Here is a 6,352-nt window from a genome sequence, read left to right on the forward strand (position 1 = left end):
GTAATGGAGGCCTTCTAGAAATAATGCCATAGCTTCAGGGGATAACTAAGTAATGGAGGCCTTCTAGAAATAATGCCGTAGCTTCAGGGGATAACTAAGTAATGGTGGGCTCCTAGCACTATGACAGATGGGCAGAGAGGACTGACTAGGGCGGGTGGGTCTTTCAGTTGTCCCATCACACTAAATGATATTTAATTCCATTTGTTTTTGAGTGAGGCAAGCAATTTAAAATAATTGGACATTTTTATCCTTTTGAATTGCCATGGAGAGCATCAAAATATGTATTAATTATCACCAAAGGATTAAAGCCATAGTCATATGGCATAACATACGGTGTATATTACTAAATGATCAAATTTAGCTGTAGTATAAGAATGAACTACTATTCCATTCTTTGATGTTAATGTATGTCCAGTGTGAAGTCTTAATAGTTTCCTTTATTCCCAATCTAGAAGACCATATGGCACAGCATATTTTTCACAGGTCTTAATTCTAGAGGGGAAGAAGGAAGAGTGGGAGAGGGAAGTAATAAAAAACAGATACCAAATGGAACATGTTAGATGGGTAAGAGTTCTCGATTCCAGCAGGGGCCCCAGCTCTCCAGGCATCCACCAATAACCAATTTCTCATTGTCTCCAGTTCCCTGGACATTCTAGGAGCTGGTGAGGCCCCAGCAATGCCCGCTGGGTCTAATAAGCATGCAGCTCAACTTGGTATCCATAAGGCTTGATCTCAGCTGTGAGCTCCAAATTCCAAAGTCCCATCAGGAACACCTGCCCCACATCAGACCTGCATTGACCATCCAGAGGCTCCTCCTGGGTCTTGCACCAGGAGAGTGTGACAAATTCTTGTGTTACCATATATATATATATATATATATATATAGTGTGTGTGTGTGTGTGTACATGTTTAGTTTTACTGTAACAAAGCCACTTGTACACTTTTAACAAATTGAGCATCATCGTTCCTTTCCAGTGAAACAAAAAGAAAATTTAAACATCAATAGGAACAAAATTACAATAACGCATGTCAATTCCAAATATGATCCTACAGGTTCTGCTGATTCTCCCATTGAGTGGCTGGGCTCAAGTCATTATTAGGAGAGAATGTCATTTTATCAAAGTGTCATCTTCAACCGCAAGGATGTCCGTTAAACATCACAACTAAACATGCCAGAGGAGAAGCTATGTTGTCAGAATGCCCACTTACCCCACCCAAACATCTCAAACCCAACCCTTGGCTGACCTTCTATTTAAAAAAAAAAAAAAAACAACTCTTGATTTTGAGAGATAGAGCATGAGCAGGGAAGGGGAAGAGAGAGAGAGAGGGAGAGAGAGAATCCCAAGCAGGCTCTGCGCTGTCAGTGCAGAGCCCAACACAGGGCTCGATCTCACAAACCATGAGATCACAACCTCAGCCGAAATCAAGAGTCGGACGCTTAACTGACTGAGCCAGCCAGGCGCCCCTGCTGACCTTCTATAACCCCATTTTTTAAAGGTTTTTTGTTTGTTTTAAACAAGAGAAAGTGGACAGGTACACGTTGGTAACGCTCACTGTTCATATTCCCATAGGAACACTGCAATCTCTGAGCCCAATATACAGAGAAAGTAGGGAAAAAGCTAGAATTATATGTCCTCCTACCCAGGGGCTAGCACCCTCCAGACTCCAGCGGAACTAGGGGGGCAGAAAGTTTTTCTGTTTTCCCACAGAGCACGGTGGTGTTGACTCCATCAAGTTTTGTTGAGACAGGAAGGGATAAAAGTTCATTTGGAACAGAAAAGGCTAGAGATTATTTTCCCACTGTATGATGCTCAAGGTATTTCCCCCCCACAATAAGTTGAGAACCATGATATAAAAGGGGAGAAAAGAGGCTTCAAAAAACAGGGTGAATGAGCACAAGAGGAGGGGGAAAAGAAAGAGAGCTACTTGCTCTCAGGGACGAGGAAATTTCAAAAGAAAGGTTGGAATCCATGTGTGTTCCATTAGTCAGCTTTTCCTTCCTCCTCCTCCTCTCCTTCCTCCCCCTCATTGTCACGTTCGCCTTCCTCACCTTCATCGTCACCCCCTTCATCAATATCTTCCAATCCCCCTTCATTTTCATCATCATCATCTTCTTCCTCCCCTCCTCCTCCTTCATCATCCGTTTTGGGAACGAAATAGCGCTGTCACAGATCTGGCCAAATACTGTCTTTGGTGACCCCTCCAAACTCATCTGCATCAGAACGGTCAGTAAAGCAGGTGAAGAAGCTCTCTGATGCCTCACGCTGTCTCTTCCTACTGGCTCTATCCTGTGTTTGACTGGAACATTTCATCAGATCCTCTCTGGATTTCCACTTGATTTCAGTGGACTTGGAAGAGGGAATGCCATTCTTGTCCTGATGAAATTCTGTGGAAAGAATTTTATTTTTGAAGTAAGGGTTTTCATCACAGTAAAAATCTATTCTGTAACCTGATTGAATATCTCAGCTTCAGGTCTTGATCTCCAGGTTGTGAGTTGAAGCCCCATGCTGGGTGTGAAGCCTACTTAAAAACATTAAAAAAAAAATAATGCAGGGTCTCTTCACCCTCCTCCCCAGGCAGTGCAGACACTGTGGATGGTTGACAAATGCTGTTACCCCCAAACCTGGGATTTTGGCGATCAATTCCAACCTTTTCTGAAAAAATGGTTGGCAGAATTTGTTATATTCCTGTTGTGCTTTCAAAACGTCCTCACTGGCTCATGCATAAGTCTGTCTATTTCATTTTGTACTCCATCAATATGTTCAGCTCCTTCTTGCTGCTCTTTTTTTCCCCCCCTTCGGCAAGTGTTGACAAGTTGACGTCTCCTTCAGCTTAGGGGCAGGAGACAGTCTCTTTTTCTTCCTGTGAGGCGGGAGGGAAGACTGGCTTTGAGAGCCATGCTGTGAGGAAGGTCCATGAAATAAGGGCAGATGCACATCTGGAAGAAGCTCTGATTACTCCTCTTTACCAAATATTTTAAAGGGCACACACCAGACCATCGTTCGGTAACATGCCATTTTCTCACTTGTAAACCCCAAGTCACCTGGGGTTAGTCTTAAAACCAACTAGCGAATGATCCAAGTATGTGTGTCTCTACTGTTTGAAAAAAACATGAAGAAGAAACATGTTTCTTGTGTGTAGTTGTCATCATGGGGAAAGTATCACAAGGAAGGATGTTTACCTCCGATTTGTCTTTTTTTTTTTTCTAGAATTATGATCAAGTTCACTGTGCGTTTTGGGACTTTGGGAGTAACGGTAAGTATTTTTCTTAGCAAGCTTTGTTTTCGGCTCTCAGTGCGACTTTGCCCCTGACCATTTTTCTAGTTGGCCGTTGGATGACTTGGAACCGTGCTGTCTTACCAGACCCTACAGAGAACTCTGACGGACCAAGATACGAATATTAGTTTTACACCTAGTTAGGGCATGGGAGGTTAAAAAAAAGAAGCCCTTTCTTCTTGATAAGAGACTTATTTGGGGGATTAGAAAAAAATCATATAGCTCGGGAATAAGGAAAATTGGAAGACCGGGTGCAGAGTGGCCTTGAGCTGTTTGAAGCAAGTTGAGAAACGAACACCTGGCTTTTCATCTGTGTTTTCCCATGAAGATTTGCAACATCTACTATCTTCTTTATTCCCCTCATCTCTTCTCGACGGACTGTGTGACCTTGGGTAGTCCATTGACTCTCTTGGGGCCCCAATCTTTTTATCTTTTCATTGAGGGGGTAAGACTTCTTGGGGGGTCTCAAATGGCCCTTCCTGTTTGGCTAGGTATGAGTCGTTGGGGACAGTAAGAGAAGGAATTGGGCTTGGGGATTGCTAAAGGGCCTCCTCCTAGGCTTGCCTTCTCCCTTGGAATCTCCAGGGATATTGCCAAATCTTAAAGTATTCCCACCCAGAATCCATTTTCCCTGGAATGCCAAGAATGACTATGTGCCCCTCTGCCTGGGAACTTTTCCCTTTTCAGTCTCTCTGAAATTCTGGGAGAAAAAGGAAATTCTCCTCCGGCTTGACTCCCTGGGATGTGGGACTACCAGTCCTTTCCTACAACAGGGATAGCATGTCCTTTCCTGATCTTCTCCAAGTCTCCCAGGATAAGATTCTTGTAAAATGATGAGCCTTGACCCCCCACAGCCTCAGTAAGTTAATCCGCATGCTCACCAGTGCCAGTTGCCAGACTTCTCCCGGGTCACCCTTTGCCCCCCACCCTCTGTCCATGGACCCAGAACCTCTGGAATCTATGGAGTTATCCTGGATGGACAAATTTTAATGACACTTAGCTGCCTATTTTATGATAACCTCTCTGGTCTAGTGCTATACTGGACGTTTTACTCTAGATCTGGCCTAGTATCTGAGATCTACAGGTTATGGAGGTGCGAGGGTTGGTTTTAAAACCCCTAAATAAGCTCAGGAGTGAGAAACTAGGCAAGTGTCAAGTAAACCAGAGACTCTAATTGGCCCTAAGGAGTGACAGACCATGATCTGGCTTGAACTGGTTGTTTCAGATGTCTATTCTGGGGCCACCAAGCAGGCCAAAATGTCAGCCCATATTCCATAGCTCATGTCCTTCAAAAAGTTCTAGATCTACCTGTTTTCTATTTGTGCTACTTAAGAAAACAGTTCTTACTCTGTCACTCCAGCATGGTGGCATAACTGTTGTTCGTGATTAGAGTCTGTCCTCATCTCTAGCAGGAATCTGTAGAAGTTCCTGTGCCAGAACCAGAAGTGAGAGCCAAAGAGGGTATGCCATGCATGAAGTTCCCAAAAAGTCAATTTCACCTATTAGACTTAATTTCATTTCAATGTTCAACTATACCTCTATCTTATTCTCTTAACAAAGAATACTAATTATAACACACGCTCGGAAGGTGCCCATAATGAAAAGTTAAACATTTCTGAGAAAAACAAAATTGCTTTGAAATTCCCTTCTGTCTCCTGCAGATGGGCAAGGTGGATGGAACTCGTCAGGCTGTAAAGTAAAGGAAACAGACGTAAATCACACAATCTGTCAGTGTGACCACCTCACCCATTTTGGAGTCTTAATGGTGAGTTGTCTCTTAATCGCTCCTTGATAGAATTTGGACAACTTTTATTAGATTACAGACCAGAAATATATGTGTGAACTCTTATGGAAAAGTGGCATGCAAGGGGGAGAAAGCCCCCTCTTCGTCCATCCGAAGTAAGGCAGATTGAAATAAATATTTATTTTCTCTCCTTGTAAAAGTAATGTCTGCTTCTCAAAATTCAAACATGACAGAAAAGGTCCCTATAATCCCCCTCCCAAGAGATCACCACCTTTTTTTAAAGTTTATCTATTTATTTTTGAGGGGGGGGAGGGCAGGTGGGGGGAGAGAGAGACAGAGAGACAGAGAGACACAGAGACAGAGACAGAGAATCCCAAGTAGGCTCTGTGCTGTCAGCATGGAGCTGGACACAGGGCTTTATCTCATGACTGTGAGATCATGACCTGAACTAAAATCAGGAGCCAGATGCTTAAAAACTGACTGAGCCATTAGGCACCCCAAGATCGCCACCTTTAACACCTTTATATGCATTCTTTCACATTCCTTTCCTATGTGTATATTAACACGTTGTTATTTTATAAAAATGGGATCAAAGTATTCACCCTCTTTTTGCCACTGGCCTTGCACTAAACAATACAGTGGGACACCTTTCGGGCAAATACATATCCATCTACTTCCATTTTCACAACATCTTTATAGAATTCTCTTGTGTGGATTTAACACAGTGAATTTAACCAGTCCCCAGTAGACAGGCGTTTTAGTTGTTGCTGTTTTCCTCCATCATGAGCAATGCTGTAAGACACATTTTTACTCATTTTATCTCCTAACACTGGTGTAACTATTTCTGTAGGATAAATTGATGGCAGTAGAATTGCTGGGTCAAAGGGTATCGTCATTCAAATTTTTAATTGTCAGGCTGCAAGAACAGTACAAGAGCTATCTGACCAATTCACATATTCGGGCTTAGAGCCTCATTAGTTAGTTAACTCTACCATCTCGTTAGTTCCCTATGGCCCTCCCTAACATCAGGACTTGCTGAGGTTTCCTCCAAAATGGCTCTCAAAGGGGCGTCTGGGTGGCTCAGTTGGCATGCCACTCTTGATCTTGGGCTTGTGAGTTTGAGCCCCATGGTGCACGGAGAGTTTACTTAAAAAAAAAAAAAAAAAAAAAAGGAAGGAAGGAAGACGATGGCTCTAAAATGTATTTCTTCTTCTCGACCCCTTTCTGAGTACTTTCTTAGTTTTCTTAACTTACTTTATTATATATATGATATACTGTTATCTAAATGTGTTGTGCACGAGTTGTTTCTCCTACTAATGGTAGGCTCCTTGA

The 6,352-nt window shown here is 42.8% G+C and overlaps 1 pseudogene; it reads right to left on the reverse strand.

The window, feature by feature from the left end:
• Positions 1–1,982: 1,982 nt before the first annotated feature.
• On the reverse strand, positions 1,983–6,116 carry LOC125932003 (protein SET-like; annotated as a pseudogene).
• Between the last annotated feature and the right edge of the window lie 236 nt (positions 6,117–6,352).

This window comes from Panthera uncia, chromosome X (assembly GCF_023721935.1).
Source record: "Panthera uncia isolate 11264 chromosome X, Puncia_PCG_1.0, whole genome shotgun sequence".
Classification (NCBI taxonomy): domain Eukaryota; kingdom Metazoa; phylum Chordata; class Mammalia; order Carnivora; family Felidae; genus Panthera; species Panthera uncia.